Source organism: Microcebus murinus, chromosome X, assembly GCF_040939455.1.
Source record: "Microcebus murinus isolate Inina chromosome X, M.murinus_Inina_mat1.0, whole genome shotgun sequence".
In the NCBI taxonomy this organism is placed as follows: domain Eukaryota; kingdom Metazoa; phylum Chordata; class Mammalia; order Primates; family Cheirogaleidae; genus Microcebus; species Microcebus murinus.
The window spans coordinates 56217148-56237876 of record NC_134136.1 but is presented as its reverse complement, the minus strand read 5'-3'; the positions used below and the strand labels follow the sequence as shown (position 1 = coordinate 56237876).

Sequence of the window (20729 nt, the reverse complement as noted above, 5' to 3'; positions counted from 1 at the left end):
GTGTGTGTGTGTGTGTGTCCATTAGTGAATTTTGAGGTGAAGTTAAAGGGGGCTTAGGGGCATCTGGGACCTACCACAAATTTGAGAGGGGAGCCTCATGGGCAAGAGGCCAGCAAAGAACTGTGTGTCTCAAGGATCCAGAATCCCCTGAGGAAAGCACGTCCACTTGTTAAAGAAAAAGAAGTGGACACTTGCTCTTGGTGCTTGTTGCAGGGCTTAGCTATGGGTAGCCAGAAGATCTCAAGGCCCAGTGCCCTGGTCTAGTCACTAGATCTTTTCCTGGAACCTTGTAATCTGCAGCCGCCTTTGCTGCCATCATCACCACCACTCCTGCCCCCCACCCCCATCCTGTGCCCCGGGTCATTCTCAAGGCTGGAGAAGCAGGTGGCTGCTGCTGGCTGAGCCCTTGAACCTCAGGCCCTTTGGCCCCACCCCTCAGAGGGCCTACCTCCCCTGGGGCCCCTTTAGCTTTGCTGCTTTCTGCCAAGGCTGAAGCCTGGCTGGGCCCCTCCCCCAGACCGTGTACAGCCCTAAGGAGTGTCAATTCTCAACAGACTCCCTCCCAGTTTAGGCTCCTAACTGGAGGCCCGGGGAAGGGGGCTGGTATGGATGCTGAGACAGGTCAGAAGGGACAAAGGGGAGACAGAATGGGAGACTGGGGTCCAGGTGAACACTTCAAGTAGAGCAGCCTTGCTTTGTACTGGAGAAGGGTGGGCATGGGCTTCCTCCCAGCACTCCAATTCTGGCTGTCTTTGCACCTGCTGTGCCAGCCCCTCTACCCCAGCCCCTCCCCTGATTCGTCACCTCCCTGTCTTGCACCGCAGAAGCCCTAGGCTCAACTTCCCTTAAGATGTCCCCAGAAACTCTTCCATCAACCAACCGCAGGATGTATTTGGCCCGGGATTCTGCGGTGTTCAGCGTACTGTTCCAGAATTGTATCCTCTGGGCATCTTGTGGCCTCACCCACTGCTCGGCCCGCCCTCCCGCCCGGGCCGCACACAGCAGGCGCTCAATAATGTGGAGCACAGGGCTGGGCCCAAAGGCGTCAAGCGAGTCTCCACTTGCACGGTCCGGGCGGGGGGCTGGACACAGCTTTCCAGAGTCCCCACGGAATGGGTTTCTTTGCGGGGCTCCCATTCTCTGTGTGAGGACTTCCCACAGGGAAGGGCCTGGACAGAGCTGCGAGCCCCTGGCCCAGCGTGCGACGTGGGCTCTGCAGGAGCCCTGTCCCCGCCGTCCCCAGGGCAAGACCAAGCCGCGAGGGGAAAGAGAGGCGGCGCGGGCCCCTGGCACGGCTCCCCCTGCCGTGCTGGCGACCGCGGCGGGCTGGGGGTGGAGGGGCGCTGTTTCCACCGAGATGCCTCGTCCCTCCCTCGCTCCCTCCTCCACCCCGCCCGCCTAAGGTCCCTCCCGTCGGTCCCTCCCTCCAGCTCTTCCCTCCCTCCCGCCCAGCCTCCTTCGCGCCCGCCCCAGCCGCCGCCTGTGGGGACGTGTGTGTCTCTAGTGCAATTTCCCCTTTCGCTCAGTTGTCTCACTGCAGGTCTCCGCCGCTCGCGCCCCCTCCCTGGGCGCCCCCGCCACCCCCTCCCTCGGCCTGGCCCTCCCCTGCGTGAGCCCTGACCCCCGCGCTCCACCCCGCCCCCCGAGTCGTTTTATCGGGGGTGCCACCTTCTCACCTGGTATTTGCATCTCGCCCTCCAACTTGCCATTGGCGGCGCGACGTGTGGGAGAGCTCTGAGCCTCACCCGCCCGGACCAGCCTGCCCCGGCGCCGAGGTGAGTCACGGGCGCGGGGCGGCGGGGGCAGGCGGGCAGGGAGGGAAGGCGGGGGAGCGAGGGAGGGGACGACGGCCCCGGCGGCCGCGGGTACGGACCCGGCGCCGCGCTCAACTTCCACTTCTCCTTTCGCCGGCGCCGAGTTCCCGGCGCCGCTTGCCCGGCCCGGCTTCCGAGGGGAGAAGGCGGGCTGGCGGGGCTGGGGACCCGCGACTCGGCCCCCGGATCGGGGAGGGAACCTCGGAGACCGACCCTGGCTCGGCGACCGAGCCTGGCCCGCGAGCCACTTGGCCTCAGGTACGTCGATGGCGCCGCTTCTTCGAGCCCTCGGGGACCTCGGAAAGTTTGCTTGAGGGCGGGATTGAGAAAGCCGAGGCCCCGGAGTGGGGTTGGCGGCCCGGGGAAAGGGTGGGAGAGCCGCGGCGTGACGGTGTCGCTCTTGCCTCACCCCACCGCGTGTGTGTTGGGGAACTGGGCTCCTGATCCCGAGGTAGAAGTGGAATCGATCCCCCGAGTCGGGGTGGGGAGCCGGTTTGCCCACTCCCCAGGCAGCCCAGGTCCCGTGACAGGGCCGAGTGTGACAGCGGGCCCCCAAAAGCTCGGTGCCCGAGGGCAGGAGGTTGGGCGGACCGTGGAGAGGCAGCTAGGCTGATTGGGCGGCTCCTAGGGCTTCTGGGGCCAGGCGCTTTAGGGACACACGCACGCAAAACTATGACTTGGAGACACGGATCGCCAAAATAGAGACCTCTTGGCAGGGGCCAGAGTTTCCGTAGGAGGGAGCCATCAGCCTTCCTGCTCCCGCTTTCCCGCTCTCCCGGGTTCTCCCTCCTCTCTCTTCCCTCCTCTGATGCCGCCTATGGGACTCAGCAGCCGCACAGCGCGGGTCCCCTGATGCCAGCGCCTTGCTTTCGGGGTTTGGGGGACTGCAGAGGCGGTAACCAGTCAATGAATTCCTGACCTCTTCACCGCACCCTAACTCTGCCGCCCTTTCCTCATGACTATATGCTTTCCTGACCACAGTCACCTCCTGACCCCTTGGCACTTAGGCTCAGTGAGGTTCTCTCGGTCTGCCCCCACCCCCCACCCACCACACCCCAGCCGAGGGATTTGATGGCCATTTGATTCCTGCCCCTCATCCCTCTGCCCGAGATAGAGGCCTGTCTGGTCCTGCAGCTTCTTTTGGTTAATGTTTGACAGTTCATTGTGGCTAATCATTTTAATTAGCTCTTAAAGTGGGGAGGAACAGTTAACCTTGGACTTCTCGATTTTGGCCTGGTGGGGCCTCAAATGGGAGGAGTGCTGGGGAGGTGGGGAGGTAGGAACGGAAGTGAGGTCACCACCCCAGGGCCTGAGCCACCACTGCTCAGCCTCAACAGCTGGTGGGCACGCCCATTGGGGACTCATCCCCAGCGAGCTGACCCCAACCCTGAGTGCCAGGTTGGAGGGAGGTAAGGGAACAGTTCTACTTCTTCCCTTTGGGGAGACGGGACACTTTGGCACTGAAAATGGCCAGAGAACACGTGTGCCCAGCAAGAATACCAATCCTTCTTTGCAGTTAGTTACACAGGGTTTTCCTGGTTATAAAGTGTTTTCGCAACTGTTAATTCAGCGCACCCAGTGCAGAAGCAGCATGAAGGGAGCGATCTTGAATCAAGTGAGGTTTATCAGGGAGGGCTTCTATCCCCATCAGCCGGTATGGGGAAGAGGCTGCCTTGCATGCGGTTGTCTCTGGGGCTGGGTTCAAAGCCTGGGATCTCTTGTTGGGGTGGGGGACCATGAAGCAGGCTCCACGTTGCCACCCTCACCCAGCCTCTTGCTGTGAGCCGAAGGAGTGGCTTGTTTGCAACTATGTCTGGCATTCCTCCCTTTGCTGCACTCTGTTTGCTCGGTGGTTGCTCAGGAACTGGCACCCACCCCTGGATGAGCTGGGGGCCTGAAATCCATCCTCTCCCACCTAGTGCTAAGTGGTAGCACAGTGGCTTCTGTCTCCTCTGTTATATGTTGGGATCTAAAAATGAGGGTACAGTGATCTGTCTTTATGGACCTGATTGATAGCTTGTCCAAAATGCCCCTAAAGGAAATTTAGGGGCAAATTTCAGAGACTCAACCAGACACAGGCGGAGGGGATTGCCTTCACAGGGAAACTTCTGCCCCCAAGTTTAGCTTTCGTCCTGTACACACTGCCTCCACCCCAGCTTTCTCATTTTCTCTCCAGTTCTTAGAGCCAGAGAGGATTGAAATCCCAGCTTTGTTATTTACTAGCTGTGTGATCCTCCTAGTCGATTGTTTTAGTTTCCTCATCTGTCAAATGAGACCTACCTCATATGATTACATTAATACATATAAGCTGCTACCTAGAACAGTGGGTAGCACACAGTAAGTGCGAGCTGGCATTATGATGTTGTCTAATGCAGTGCCTAAAACTCAGATTCAACTCAGGAAACATTTGCTGAGAGCCAGTCCCAGTACTGGGCCCCAAAGAAGTGGCAGTGAGGAAAATATTGATGTGAAGAAGACACCACCTGCCTTGCAGGATTGTGTGTACCTTATTGTGTGGGCTGGAGTGCGGGTGGGGAGATGTGGGAGGGGGCCAGCAAGAGGAGATATTGATAATTTAATAAAATTAAATTATAAACAACCATAATTTGAAACCAGGCTCAAATCCCTGAACCAGTGTGGGTAGCTGGGTACCCCAGACTTGGAGGCTTTTCCTTGCATGGAAACACTGGCTAGGTTCTGGTCTCAATGTCCCCCCCACCACACACACACATATAAACACACACACATACACGCACACACACATATAAACACATACATGCACACACACAGAGAGACACACACAAAGAGTCCTGCCCTGGGATTTGGGTAAATGAGAGGAAAAGGGACACTGGTTTCTGCACAGGCTGCAGGTGGCAAGCATGCAGGGTGTCATTTATTGGGTTCCAAGGCAGGGTGGCATTACTTAGGGCCACCCCGAAACACTCCTATAGCCCCCTGGAGTGGCAAGGCTCATGCCTGCCATGCCCCTTGCATCTTGCTGGGGTCGCCTTCTCTCCTCAGACGGGGGACTCGACCCCAACCTGGGCTTGGATTTCTCAGCTGCAGAGAGGTTTCTGGCTTCACTGCCAATTTATTCCCTTTGTGGTTCTCAGACTGAAAACTAGTTCTGCAGGGGAGAAAAGAAGTTCACGCGAGGTACCCAGAATCCTGTGGGCTCTTTCCTAGGGGTCAGGGGCTTTTCTCATCAACACCAACCTGCCTGTGAATCTCTGGCTGCTGAGCCTCGTGTATCCTGTAATAGCGGCCACGCTGCTAATGCCCTGTAGCTCGGGCCCCAGTGCCGGTTGCCAAGAAACTGCTGGTCGAGGTGCTTATGAGGGTTCTGACCTCATAGGGGCTGCTGAGTTTCAATTCGGCAGACATTTATTAACACCTACTGTGTGCCCAACCTGTGCTAGGCGCCGTGGGGGAGATGAGAGAAGGAGGTGTGGTGGGGAAATAGATGACTAAGACACTGAAACAATCAGAGGCGAGGACAAGCAGCCAGGCCAGTGGCTGGTCAGGTGCTAATTGTGCTCCTTGGAGCAGAGGCCAGCCCGGCCAGGACTCTGAGGTCAGCAGCGGCTGGAGGAGGGAGGGAAGGCTTTGTGAGGGATGCGGGCTCGAGCTAGACCTTGAAGGGGGGCGGGGGCAGCGAGGGGGAGATTTGGCTCAGCAGAAAAGGGAGAAAAGACGCCTTTCTCTCTATTCCCTAGCCATGGACTGACCTTCGAAGCCTGGATAATTGTTTGGCAAATGCATGTCACATAAAAGACCAGGTCAGCGAGTGTGGGTGGCTGGTGCAAACCCCGATCTCCACTCCAGGAGATACAAAGTGGCTGGCTCAGTGAGCCCAGCATGCATTGATAAGACAAAGGGGTGGCCAGGCTTCCCTGCCACCCAAGCTGAGGGGATTTCATTTTGCACTCCTCCGCCCCCCCATAGGCCCAGGGGAGGGGGAAGGAGTGGGGAGAGATAGGGGACACCAAAGGGACGGGAAAACTGACATGCCACAGGTGTTCACAGGGGACATGGGCTGGCTGGGTCCCAGTTTTCCCCAGGGTTCTGGAATTTCTCTGGAAGTCCAGAGGTTCAGGTTGAGGAGAGAGGTTTTCAGAATTGTTTCCCCCTCTGCCATCTGGGAACGGAAAGATCTAGAGCAGGGGTCCTCAAACTTTTTAAACAGGGGGCCAGTTCACTGTCCCTCAGACAGTTGGAGGGCCGGGCTATAGTTTAAAAAAAACTATGAATAAATTCCTATGCACACTACACATATCTTATTTTGAAGTAAAAAAAAACAAACAGGCAAAACACTCACATGTGGCCCTCGGGCCATAGTTTGAGGACGCCTGATCTAGAAGAGTCTCACGTGTTTCTCCCCAGACCACCAAGGACTAGCTATATATTTGTTCTGCTGGTTTTGTGTCTCCTGTGGCTGAGGATGGAGGGGACTTGGCCCTTGTTAGGTTTATTTAGATAAAAGCACTTTGACATCCTGCCCCCCCACACACACACGTTCATCATTTTTCCTCTCTCACTGCCCTCTTGCCCTCCCCCCAGCACATTTCAACACCAAAGGGACATACCAGAGTGGCCTGACTTCTTGGTTGAGAAATCCTGTTTTAAGGTGCATTTCTTGGCAAAGAGACCCCAGCCTACACCCAGGGTGAGGAGGAGGGTCAAGTAGCAAGGAAGGGTGTTCACACAGGAGGGTCTGCAAAGGAAAGTGCCAGAACATTTCTTAAAGAGGCGAATAAGAAGCAAGAAATTAAGCAGCTTGCCCAGGTTGAGCACGCTTTGCCTTGGGTTCCCACCTCCTTGGTAGGACATTTTCTTGTCCCAGTGTTGGCACTTCCTGCCTCTCGGAACCCCTACCCCTCTTGAAGCTTCCTATCCTCTTCCAGTCTGACCCAACGCCCTTGCCAAGAAATCTCACTGTCTAGAGGAGGAAGAGCACAGGCTCTCTGCGTTCTTTCGTACCCTGGACCTACCACTTACTGGCTGTGTGACTATGGGCTTGTTCCTTAGCCACTGTGGGCCTCAGTGCCCAGCTCACAGGGCTGGAGTGAAGATTAGTGAGATAATGCATGCAAAGCACTCAGCAGAGTGCCTGGCACATAGAGACCACCCAGTAAGTGTTCACTGTTATTATTCCTGTGGTGATTATTGTTGTTGTTGTGATTATTTTCCCTTCACATATCTTTGACTTTGATAGGCTCCTAGGATCAACCACTTCTCTGGCAGTGCTGGCAAGACATGCCACACCCATTCCTGAAAACAAGAGGGAGATTTTCCAGGTTTCTCTGCTAACTTTTTGTTAACTCTGCCATTGCACAGGATGGGGAGAGGATGTGGTAGAACATGTGTGTGTGTGTGTGTGTGTGTGTGTGTGTGTGTGTGTGTCTGTGTGTGTGACATATAAAGTCCTTCTGAGTGACAGGCAGTGCTGTAGTAAAGAGTGAAACTCAAATCTTTAATGTTTGTATTAACATTGGCATTTTTATCACTTCACCATTTCCATCTTGAGTATCATTTGCTGCAGAAATAAGAGCGAGGTAGTTTCTTTGAGGGAAAGATCTAACATTCTACCCCGGGAACTATTTAGTAATCATCAATTTGTTGTTATTACCCTACTAAGTGTAGAATCCTGGGAGCCAACCAGCCAACCGCTGCTCACTTCTCCCCCTTTCACTAGAATAAGTGATGGGTCCATTCTGGGCCAATGCCCGGCGGCCTTGGGTTGAGGCTGGGGCGCTGCCTTTGCCTAGAAGAGCTCCCAGGGGGCTAGGGGCCATTCCTTTTCCAAGGGCCTCCCAGAAAGTGACTTGGAGGTTCCATCTGCTATTGACCAGACTGTCAATTGCTTGACGAGTCTGTGACCACCCGCAGGGACAGGCAGCCCCAGATAAACTGGACCACCCCTGAGTGGAGCACTCCACTCAGTCCCTTGGTCCCCACCCATCAGGTTAGAACTGCTAGGCCTTGGGGGATGGGAGGGTGGGCAATTAGTCTTAACCTCCCCAAATTCCTGATGACCTGATAACAAGGAGGTACTTAGACTTAGACTTAGGAGATAATCTGTCTTTTTCCCATAATGCCCCCTGAGGATAACTGAGCCTAGTTCGGCTCCACTGATTCTGTGAGAATCTATGCACAGAAAACACCTGTTTCTTTAGGGGACCACTTTCTCGGCGCCACACTGATCCTAAAAAAAACACAACAGGCCCAGTCTCCTGCTCGGAAAGATCTATACTCAATTCTAGAGCTGTAGTAATGCACGTGCACTTAGCCCCATAGCAGGTGGGAGCTGATGTGCCCACCGCCCTATGGCACTTCATAGCTGTAGATTGGGTGATGATGGGTCCCCTGGTTGTCTAGAGAAAGATCATTCTTCTTCCTCAGCTTCATTGGGGAATGCTGCCTGGAGGCAAGAGGGCAGAGACTTTTCAAAAGAGGAAAGAGAGACCATTGGCTGTGCTCTAGGGACACTCCAGGCTCAGGAGGACAATAGCATTGGCATCAGCGAGTAAGCAAGTGAGAAAACAACACAAACCCATTAGAATCAGCACACTCACTAAGCACCAAGATTGAGAATTTGTCTCTACTGATGGCTTCCAGGAATGTGGTTTTTAGGAGAGCATGGGCTTTTTTGTTGTTGTTTTTACTACTATTGCACAATAATGTTAAATACTAAAGTTACATACTAATGTTACATAGCAGAAATATGTAGCATTTGGTATTATTGTTCCAGTTTTTGTTTAATTTCATCCAATCTGGGGACCTTCTTTTCTCTTTTTATTTAATAGCTTTATTGAGGTAATATTGACATACAATAAGCTGCACGTATTTCCAGGTGTACATTTGATAATGTGTGACATATACATATACTCGTGAAATCATCGCCACAATCAAGTGAGTGAACATATGCCTCACTCCTGGAAAGTTTCCTCATCTTCCTGTGCAATCCCACCCTCCTGTCATGAGACAACCGCTGCTCTACTTTTTGTCACGATCGATTAGTTTGCATTTTCTAAAGTGTTATATACTAGGAGTTATATAGCATATACTCCTTTTTGGTCTGGCTTTTCTCACTCAGCATATTTATTTTAAAATTAATCCATGTTGTTGTATACGTCAGTATTTCATTCCTTTTTATTGCTAAATAGCATTCCTTTGTATGGATAGACCATACCTTGTTTATCCATTCATCAGCTGATGGACAATTGGTATTTTTTCCAGTTTTTAGCTGTTACAAACAAAGCTGCTTATGAACATCTGTGTACAAATCTTTTTATGGCTATATATTTCCTCTTCTCTTGGTTAAATACCTAGGAGTAGAATAGCTGAATTATACAGTAGTATAGGTTCAACTTTTTAAGAAACTATCAAGCTATTTTCTTTCTTTCTTTCTTTCTTTCTTTTCTTTTCTTTTCTTTTCTTTTCTTTTTTTTTCTTTTCTTTCTTTCTTTCTTGTCTCACTCTGTTGTCTAGGCTAGAGTGTGGTGGCATCAGCCTAGCTCACAGCAACCTCAAACTCCTGGGCTCAAGTAATTCTTCTGCCTCAGCCTCCTGAGTAGCTGGGACTGCAGGCATGAGCCACTGTGCCTGGCTAATTATATATATATATATATATATATATATATATATATATATATATATATATTTTAGTTGTCCAGCTAATTTCTTTCTATTTTTTTAGTAAAGACGGAGTCTTGCTCTTGCTCAGGTTGGTCTTGAACTCCTGAGCTCAAACGATCCTCCCACCTTGGCCTCCCAGAGTGCTAGGATTACAGGCTTGAGCCATCATGCCCGGCCTCTGTTTTCTAAAGTAGCTGCACCACTGTACATTTGCACCAGCAGGATATGAGAATTCCAGTTGTTCTACATCCTCACCAACACTTGGTATGGGTGGTCTTTTTATTTTTAGCCATTCTAATAGGTGTGCAGTGGTATCTCATTGTGGTTTTAATTTGTATTTCCATAATGACTGATGATGTTGAACATCCTTTCATATACTTGTCATCCATATATCTTCTTTGGCGAGGTGTCTTTTCAAGTCTTTTGCCCATTTTTAAATTGAGTTGTCTGTTTTCTTGTAGTTGAGTTTTCAGAGTTCTTTATATATTTTACAAGACCTTTATATATTATACAAGACCTTTATCAGACACATGCTTTGCAAAGACTTTCTCCTAGTCTGTGGCTTGCCTTCTATTTGCTTCACAGTGTCTTCTGAAGAGAAGTTTTTAATTTCGATGAAGTGCAACTAATCACTTTTTCTTTTTGTGGATCATGCTTTTGGTGCTATATCTGAGAAGTCTTCACCTAGCCCTAGGTCACAAATATTTTGTCTTATATATTTTTAGAAGTTTTATAATTTTAGGCTTTACATTTTGGTCTATGATCCATTTAGAGTTAATTTTTCTGTATGGTGAGAAGTATGAATCCAAATTATTTTCTTGCATGGGGATATCCAATTATTCTAGCACCAGTTGTTGAAAAGGCTATGATCAATCTACTAGTGTTGTCCTCATATACATGGGTTTACTTCTGGACTCTATATTTTATTTCATTGATTGATCTACTTGTTTATCTTTATGCCAGTACCAACTTTTTGATTACTGCAGCTTTATAATCATTCTTAAAATCAGGTAGTGTTAGCCCTTCAACTTTGTTCTTTTTCAAAGTTGTTTTTGGCTATTTTAAGTCCTTTGCAATTCCATATGAATTTTAGAATGGAATTATCCATATCATTTTCTTTTTCTTTTCTTTCTTTATTTTGGAGACAGTCTCACTCTGTCACCCAGGCTGGAATGCAGTGGTATCATCAGGTGTAGGCTACCACGCCCAGCCTTCATTTTCTCTTAATACTTGAATTTATTCTGTTTGCATTAATTGTTATTGTAACAAATATGTTTAGTCTTGCTTTTTAAATCTTATTTTATAATCATGTTTATCCCTGATGTTACTGTTATTTTAGATGATTATCTTTTCATTGATATTCTTAGGGTAAAGAGTTCCTTGATTGTACTATGTATTTGTAAAATAGGACTATTTATTATTTGGTTTTTATTTATAACCCTTTTTGGTGATTGGGTGCATGACTATCTTCCCCATACATCATTTTATAGAGGCTAATTATATCCCTGTTCAGCTTTGTTGTCTAGACCACAAAAGGCCTCTTTTTATTTTTATTTTAGTTTAGTTTAGAGAAAGAGACTTTCTCTGTCACCCAGGGTAGAGTGCCGTGGTGTCAGCCTACCTCACAGCAACTTCTAACTCCTGGGCTCAAGTGTCCTCCTGCCTCAGCCTCCCAAGTAGCTGGGACTGCAGGCGCGCACCGCCACATCACCTAGCTGATTTTCTCTATTTTTAGTTGTCCGGTTATTTTTTTTCTATTTTTAGTAGAGACAGGGTCTCGCTCTTGCTCAGGCTGGTCTCAAACTCCTAACCTCAAGCAATCCTCCCACCTCGGCCTCCCAGAGTGCTAGGATTAAAGGCATGAGCCACTGTACCCGGCCACAAAAGGCCTCTTTGAATAAAATTGTGTCCTCATATAGTTATCCTCACACCCCATTCTCTTGAATCATTTTAGCTCTTAGACCTGCTCCAGCATCATGAAGTCTTTCCTGAGGGTCCAGTGATCAGATCAGCAATCAATATTCCCAGGGTGGAAATACTGTGGTTTTGTACAAAGAGAGAATGCTTTGATGATGACCTGATCATCAACCGCCTTCTCAATGCTGCTTGGAATAAATGACTCTAGCTGGTACGTGTTGCCCCTAACAGAGGCTTGAAGCAAGAGAGAAAAATTAATGGTCGGCCGGGCGCTGTGGCTCACGCCTGTAATCCTAGCTCTTGGGAGGCCGAGGCGGGCGGATTGCTCAAGGTCAGGAGTTCAAAACCAGCCTGAGCAAGAGCGAGACCCCGTCTCTACTATAAATAGAAAGAAATTAATTGGCCAACTGATATATATATAAAAAATTAGCCGGGCATGGTGGCACATGCCTGTAGTCCCAGCTACTCGGGAGGCTGAGGCAGAAGGATCACTCGAGCCCAGGAGTTTGAGGTTGCTGTGAGCTAGGACGCCACGGCACTCACTCTAGCCTGGGCAACAAAGCGAGACTCTGTCTCAAAAAAAAAAAAAAAAAAAAAAAAAAAATTAATGGTGAAGCCCTAGAGACAGTTTTCCCCCAACTCTACCCCAACCCACGCCTAGTCTGTAGCCCTAAGATCTATCAGGACCTGTAATCTCATTTCTAGAGATTTCACTCCAGTTGAGAATTTACACGGACTTAATTCACGAATGCCCAGACATGTGTTAGAGTCAGGAGTAGATGCAATAACCCTCAATTCCATGAATTTTACTCCCTGTTGGGGAAACAAGAGATACACATGAAATAATGAAAGAGCAAATCAAAGCCCCGTGGGATTAAGGGATTTTTGTGGTAGAATTTATGGGCTGCGGGAGTTTATAGAAGGGGGCTCCATGGGTGTGAACTATATTTATTGGGGCATAGCCACCTCCATGGTGTTGAGGAACTTGGTTGGGATCTTTCTGGATGGGCACTATTTGATTAGCCAAAAAGGAGCAATAAGGGCATGGCAGGCCTGAGAAACTCCATGAATGAGCCTGGAATGTTCCCTCAGGGGACCATGAGGAGACCACTGGGCTTGAAGCCCAGGCTTGAGTTGGGAAATCATGGGAAACAAGCCTGAGTAGGTAGGGTGGGGTCAGACTGTGAAGGACCTTTGGAAACCAAGGAGATGAGTTTGGACTCTAAGGCTCTGCTGTGTCCGGCTGGTATGGCCACAGCCATAGATCTGAATGTGTGTCCTAGAGTAGGAGTTGGCACCAGCTCAGAAGCTGAGGGAGGAGCTAGGCAGAGGCAGGGCCAAGACTGGAACTTGATCTTCCTCACTCCCAGTCAAATGGGCTTTCTCCTGCACCAGTCCTGGTTTTTAGTTTTTCAAAAGACTTTCACGTCCACTCCACATAGCATTCTAACAGAGCTGGCAGGCATGGGGCATACATGTGAAAGCCAGCTCGCTCAATGGCTACTGATGCGACGGGAGGTAGAACCACCGAGAAGCACCCTCCAGCTCACCTACCCCACTGGTCTGCCCCACCACTTACCCTGGAGCCTCTCCTTGGGTTAAAGCATGGCAATTCCAGGTGATCTCCTTAAATAAAAATGTATTAAGGATAGAGATGACACTTAACCCAATATCAGCTATTAACACACTAATACTAAATGGTTTATGATTTTTCTGAGTGGTAGGAAAGTCCATTCCCCAGGGAGATGAGATGGCAACCTGACAGTTTTGATAGAGGGAAGAAACGTGGAGCCCTGACAGCTACTAGGGTCAGTAAGCCTGCGAGGAACTCTGAAATCTCCAGTGGCAGGGAGGCCCAAGGCTGTGAGAGCCATGTGACATGGCATGCCTGTGGTTACATAGCCCATTAATGGCAAAATTGCCTTAGCAGAGTTTTTCTAAAGTTTCCCACCCAAGTGCCTCAAACTATTGAATTGTATTCCAGAGACCGAGAAGGACATAGTCTCATAAAATTTCTTGGAAATATGGCATTGATCTTAAATGTGAATGTTGCACTCGACTGCAAGAAATGTATTTTCTATGATTTAGTGAACAAGATGAAAGCTTCTGGAAGATGAGCTGGGTCTGGACCGTGGCTTTGACTCCCAGTCTGGAGCTTGGTTAGCTTTAGTAAACAGGCCCTGTCCCTGTGGGACCTGCCTATAGGCAGGTCAGAACTTGAACTTTTGGGATTTTAGCCCCAAGTGCTGGGAGGGAAATCCATTACCCTAAGCATCTTTATTCGCCTGCCATCCTCATCCCTGTCTCCCTCCTTGGTTCAAATACATTTGATGGAAAAATCTAGGCCCTTATATTCTGGGGGAAGGTCTTTTGACTTGCTCAGTGGTTAGCTCCTGCCTCCTTCCAGCCACTCGGTAGGTGTGCAGATCCTGGAGTGGGACGGACCCAGACAGCTTGGGATCCATGAGGCTTGGAAGTCTGGGTGTGGAATGGCCAAGACTGTGCCCAGGCATTCCCCAGCCTCACCTCCTCCATTGCACTCAGCCTGCAACCCCCCATTCAGCTTCTCCTTTAGCTTAGTGTTTACAGTGCTCTGTAGTTAAAAACAATAAATCAATCTTCCTGCAGTCTCGGAGCCTTCCAGGCCCCTTGCTCATCCCTAGGTGGCTAAGGACAGAAGAGCCATCGAAGAGCCATCAAGACATTCCAGGCCAAAGTTAGCCTCCTCAGCAGCCCAAGCCTCTCATTCCTGTCCCCATAGCCTGCAGATAGAGAAGAGGACAATTTCAAAAGAACACATGCCCTCCCAGCTTGGGAAAGCAGGGTAAAGCACTGTGCCTATTGAGGCTCCACTCTAGCAGGCAGGGCCTCAGGCACTGAGGACCGGTGCCAGGCAGCAAGACTTCATCCACACGCCCTGCCTGCCAGCAACGCAGGGGGCTCCAGGCTGCGGGTGCCTTTAGTGACGAAAGAGCAGGTAGGGCCCTGGGCAGGCTGTCTGGGCTGGGCGGGGCAGGGCAGCCGGCTGGGTGAGGCCCAGATTCCCCAGGCTGATAAGGCAGCCTGTAAACACCCAGCAAGGGGAGGGGGCAGAGGGCAGGCGACCAGATGGCAGGAGAGGGGGGAAACCGGAGCCCAGACCTAGCTGCAGGAAGTGGGGCCTGATGGTGGAAACATCGAAACATCCTGTCCAGCAGAGACTGGACCGGTGGCCATCGGCGATCACTCCCTCCACCATGGAGGCTAGCTCGACCCAAGGTGGGGCTGCCTGCCTGGGCGCCCGGCCAAGACCCTGGCTCCTGACATGTCAAAAGGATATGGTCCATGGGTCTCTATTATGAGTTGCTTCGCCACCTAACGCTGCTGGGGGCTGGGGAAGCTGAACCAAGCTACGCCCCCTGGAGAAACGAGGCAGAAGGATTATCTGAGAGAATTTGACTCTCACAGGAAAACCCTGATCATTACTATCAGTGAGGAGCACCGATTCCATCACCTAATTGTGTCAAAGGCCTCCTGCAGCACTTGGAGAAGAGCCCCATATCTGATACTCCATTGTGTTCTGTCTTGCGGTGCTTTCTAATTGGGACCTCAGAGGGTCAGAGCCAGCCAATCCTTTAGCAAAGGACCCCCAAATGCATGCACTTCCCTTCACAGCTGGGAATGCTGGGATGGAGACAGAGGCAGGGACTCAGCCACATTCATGGCAGACCTGAAATGAAAGCCCCTGGTTTGGCATGTTTTCCGCTGCCTACCCTAACTCTTCAGTCCAGCCTCCAACCTGCACACACAGGGCTGGACCTGCCGTGCACACACGCTGGATCTGAACTTGGCCTTGCTTAGGGTCACAGGGAGGCTGGGAGGAGGAAAGAGCCTCAGAATCATAAATCAGGAGACCTCAACTTGTGCGTGGCCTTGGATGGGCTGCGGCCCCTGTGTGGGCCTTGGTTTTTTTAAAAAACAGCTTTCTCAGATACAGTTCACATACCATAAAGTTCACCCGCTTAAAGTGTACACTTCAGTGGTTTTTAGTACATTCACAGAGTTGTACATCTATCACCAGAATCCATTTTAGAACATTCTCATCACCCCCACAAAAGAAACCCCATACCCCTCAGTCCCCATTTCCCCTCAACCTCTGGGCCTCAGTTTGGGTTTTTTTCTCCTCATCAGTCAAATTGATGGGCCTCATTTTTGAAGAGATACTTGCTATAGATGTGTGTTTTGGGGGCGGGGAAGAACCTTGCAATGTTGTCTAGGCAGATGGGCTAATCCAGCTTACTGGGAATTTAGATACCTACCACCGAGAAGAATAGGGTGGGCCGGGTGATAAAGCCCCTGGCCATTGGCCTGGCACATATGAGGTGCTCAGGGCTGACTTTCCATAAATATTTGAATAAACATGTGAACCAACACCCCAAGATAAGAACTCAAACTTACATTATGTGTAAGCCAAGAGCGAGTGTATATTTATGAGGCAGGGACCATGCCATGGCTACTTCAAGTCTGAAGCCAGGAACTCTGGAAACAGTAGGCCCCCGAGGTACAGGAAAAATCAGCTTCTACATCAACAGAGCTGGAAACCTCCTACTTCACAATCCCCCTCTTCCGCAGCTGGCCACAGGAGCGCCAGTGGTCACCATTTTGGTGCAGACTTGGCCCAGGAAGTTAGGATTCTCTTACGAGACCTAGCTTTGGTTTGAGATTGAGGCCTCAAGGGGCACAGGACACAGACCTGGGAATCTTTTGTTAAAGGGACCTAACAGGGTCTCTGAGGCTCTGAAGTTGAGAGTTGTGAGCAAGCCCTGAGGTAGTGATCCTAGGGCAGAGGGAAAAGCAGGGACTTGGAGATCAAGGCCATGCAGGCCTAGGTTTGAGTTCTGCTTCCATTCTTTGGTAGTGTGGCCTTGGTCATGTTACCTAACCTCTGAGCGTCACTTCTGCTGTTTTTAAAATGGAACTGTTAAAACAGCATTATTAGCAAAAAAGATTTCACTGAAAACAAAATTCAACACAGGTAGTAGTTGGAAATAAACCTGGGTTCAAACCCCAGCCCTGCCACTCACTAGCAACGTTGTAGGGATGATGTGAGATTGAAAGGAGATAACGTACGTCAAGTACCTGGCACAACACCAACCCCACAGCCTGAACCCCAGAACTGTAAATCCCTGCTGCCTTCCCTGCGCTCCACACTGTCACCCTGTAATTTTTACTGTTTGGCCCCCTTGCCCAGAAGCAGAGGGAGCTCGTGCCTGTAATCCTAGCACTCTGGGAGGCCGAGGCGGGCAGATTGCTCGAGGTCAGGAGTTCGAAACCAGCCTGAGCAAGAGCGAGATCCCATCTCTACCATAAATAGAAAGAAATTAATTGGCCAACTAATATATATAGAAAAAATTAGCCGGGCATGGTGGCGCATGCCTGTAGTCCCAGTTACTCAGGAGGCTGAGGCAGCAGGATTGCCTGAGCCCAGGAGGTTGAGGTTGCTGTGAGCTAGGCTGATGCCACGGCACTCACTTTAGCCTGGGCAACAAAGCAAGACTCTGTCTCAAAAAAAAAAAAAAAAAAAGCAGAGGGAGCAACTTGAAAGTGATATCAGAGGGTGCTGAAGAAAATCTTGCCCACATTTACACAACCACCCACGCCCCTCTGCCCTTCCCCCAGCAGGCCGTCAGCAAGGCCACAGTGGCCACACCCGCCACCCTGGGCCCACCACCGGCTCAGATCGGTGTCAGCCCCACAAATGCTTGCCCTGAGCTGGCACCGACCTCAAGTACTTCCACCCCCTCCGCCCAGGCACAGTGTGCTTTCCGAACACGTGCCACCAGCTTTCAGCAGGGCTTGTAACCGAACCCTGGCCCTGGGTTTGCACTGCAGATGTAGGGAGGGGCTGGCAGGGGCCCAGGTGCACATCCAGATGTTGTCTCTGAGGCTTCCTTGGCGTCCCCTGTGCCAGCTGTGAAACAGTATTCACTCCAACTCACAGGGGTGGAGAACCAGGCGCTCCCCTCAGGGGTGACAGGGCCTGTCTCCAGGGGGAACTGGTTCCTATTTGTTTGGGGGCAAGGGAGGGAGAGGGGATAGGGAAAAGTGGGACCCTGCTCTCTTGACAGGAAACCTGTCTGGGCAGGGCTCTTGCCCAAAGGTGCGAGAGGATAACTATTAAGAGCCAGGGGAGGTATCAAGATCATCTTCTCATCCATTTTTTGTTGGTGCATCCAGAACAATCATTTCTAGGAGTCCCCATAGCTTCTCTCACAAATCCTTGACCCTCATGGAACAACATTACCATGGGGGACTAAGGTGATTGTGTCCACCTACCAGTAGGTCCCTGTCCCAGGCCTCAAGGATTCTACAAACAGCATCACGTGTTCTGGCCTGTCCCCAGGGGGACTGACAACTGGGCAGAGGTCCAGGATCTTGAACAGCTGCTGCTGCTGTTCTGACCCATGGCCTTGGGAAGGTCTCACCAAACAGGTCACCTGTCTGCAGGATCCATCACAGGCACACAACCCTACTGCTAGGATTGCCATTTTCCAAGTATAAGCCACCACACCAAATCATCAGCCACTATAGAATGTGACAGTTCCTTGCTCCATCACCCAGAAAATGCCACTACCCTTGACCCACATGTGATATAATCCAGTTGACCCTTGGACAACATGGGTTTAAGCTGCACAGGTCCACTTATGTATGTGTGGATTTTTTTACAGTATTTGCCAGGTGCACAACCCACATTTTCGGACAACCGACTTTTCACACATGTGGGTTCCACAGGGCTGACTGCGAGAGTTGAGTGTCCTCAGATTTTGGTGTGCCTGGGGGTCCTGGAGCCTGTGACCCGTGGATACCAAGGGATGACTGGACGTTGCTGTCCATTGTTCCCTCGTCCATTTGCTGTAGGGGACAAGCCCACGGAAAAACTGTGAAGTGACACTGATTTCAGTGTCAGCTGGCCCTCCGAATTAACCCCTCATCCTTGGCCTGCTTTTAGGCCCTCTTGCTTCAACCTGTCCCTTCACGTGAAGCCACCCAGGGCTAATCCTTAGTGGACATTGACCTCAGCATTTATGTTCCAGTTTTTTATCCAATCCTCTAAGGCTAGGCTCACCACACCCCTGGGCGATAGCTAGGTAAAGTGATGACATCATTTCTACTCATTTAGTAGCAGGGGACAGTTTGTGGAGACAGCCCCAGTCTCCCTCCCAGGTAATACATCCCTCTGTACCCGCCCCCTTTCCTGAAGGGGCGTCCCCTTGTGTAGCCAGCTGTCTCCTCGGCCTTCCTGTGAGGGATCCTCCCCTCTCTGCACTCCCTGACCTGTGTGAGGCAGGGGCGGGGCTGGGAGGGCCAGCAGGCCCCAAAGGGGAAACTGCTGAAACCCCTGGGACAGGAAGTGGCAGAGAGGGGCTGTTTCCGCTGGCAGAGTTGGGGTGCGGTGAGAGCTAGCCCTATCTCCTGCCCCACCGCCTGTCTGCTCTGGGCCCTGAGAGGTTGGGGAGAGGTGAGAGTCCTTTCCCTGCCTCTCTCTCTAAAAAAGTGGAGGCTTTCGGCCCACTCGACTTGGGGGGAGGGGAGAGCTTTTGCAGAAGAGGCCATCTTCATTTAGCAGGGACAGGAATTCAGAGACAAGGGCAGACAGGTCAGCAGAAGGGAAGGGCGGGGCGGGTCAGGTGAGTGTGGAGTGAGGGGACCCACAAGGGCAGTGGAAAACTACAGCTGGGCAGGGGACCCTTCTGTAAGCTTTGCTTCTGAGAGTAAATGAGCAGGACCCTACCTGCTAAAAAACTGGGGGCGTTGGAAATGCAACAGATCACTGACTTCTAAATCACAGGGCTAGAAAGGGCCTTAGACCACCCAGTCCAACCCCCTCATTGTGCAGATGAGGCAACAGAGGTGCACAAAGCAGAAATGACTTGTTCGAGGTCACATCACGGGTACAGCCGGGGCCAGAACCCCGGTCTCCTAACCCTAGAGCAGGACTTACTTTCTGATGAAAATCTGCTGACTTGTATTTGGTGTGCCACACCTCCTCCCAGGCACCTCCCATCCCCAAGTGTTCTGTGACATTCTTCTCAGAAATGAGCCTGATGAATTCATTCGCAGTCTAGGGGTCAGCAAGCCTTCCCCGTAAAGGTCTAGATGATAAATATTTTAGGCACTGTGGCCCATATGAACTCTGTCACAACTGATTATAAGGGAAAAGCAGCCATACACAACACATAAACAAATGAGCGTAGCTGTGTTCCAATAAAGCTATGTGTCACAAAATATTCTTCTTTTGATTTTTTTTCCAATCACTTAAAAATATAAAAACCAGGGCCAGACATGGTGGCTCACGCCTGTTATACTACCATTTGGGGAGGCCAAAGTGGGAGAACTGCTTGAGGTCAGGAGTTTCAGACCAGCCTGAGCAAGAGCAAGACCCATCTCTACAAAAAATAAATAAATAAATAAAAATTAAGAAATGAGCCGGTGCGGTGGTGCGCATGAGTAGTCCCAGCTACTCGGGAGGCTGAGGCAGGAGGATTGCTTGAGCCCAGGAGTTTGAGGTTGCTGTGAGCTATGATGACACCACTGCACTGTAGCCCAGGCAACAGAGTGAAACTGTGTCTCAAAAGCAAACAAACAAAAATGTAAAAACCATTCTTAGCTCATGGGCCATATAAAAACAGACAGCGGGCTGGATTTGGCAGATGGGCTATAGTTTGCCAAGCCCTGCTTTGTTCTGAGAAGCCAAGCTAAGGTGTCATGAGGAAGAGGAGGAAGAGAAGATACCAGGTGAGAAGGAAACAGAAGGCTTTGAAAAGGTGACATTTGCTTCAGATCTTGCAGGACATGTGGGCATTAAACCTGCAGAAGTTGGGGACGGCTTATCAGGCCTAGGGGACAGTGTGAACAAAGGCAGAGGTGGGAAGTCACTGTGAAAGTTAAATGTGTTCTGCACATGTGTGGCCTCATTGTTATTTGCCAACCCTGGGCCTTTGGCTGCTGTGTGGTTCTTGTCAGAGGAAAGGGGTGGCTTTGTTGAGGCTGTAGGGAGACAATGAGAAGGGGAGGAGGAAGGGTCACCTGGGAGTGGGAGACTAGCAGACAAGACTAGCAGTGCGACCTTGAGCAAGTCACTTCCCCTCCCATGGGGACTTGGTATCTGATGTTGGATAACAAGAGGGATGGATGCAATGATCTTTCAGGTCCCTTTTAACTTTGATGTCCTGGGACTCTGACTCAAGCAGAGGTTTCAACAGTGCGGGTAAGAGAGGAGGAGGAGCCCCAAGAGCTCTCAATGACTTCCAGAGCTGAAGCTGCCCGCCCTGTCTGGGCAGGCCTTAGAGGCCATCTTTTCACCTCATCCTTTCTGGTGCT

General features: G+C 50.7%; 1 protein-coding gene across 2 annotated transcripts in view; it reads left to right on the top strand.

Annotated features, from left to right (window-relative positions):
* The first annotated feature begins 1624 nt into the window (after positions 1-1624).
* Positions 1625-20729, top strand: part of ELF4 (E74 like ETS transcription factor 4) — a 40256-nt gene continuing 21151 nt past the window's right edge. Inside the window, exon 1 of one of the 2 annotated variants that reach the window (XM_012750436.3) lies at positions 1625-1775. The gene's annotated coding sequence lies outside the window, so the exon portion shown is untranslated. Of the gene's footprint in view, positions 1776-1810; positions 2073-20729 lie in introns of those variants that run through there. The other variant, XM_012750438.3, reaches the window with a different exon arrangement.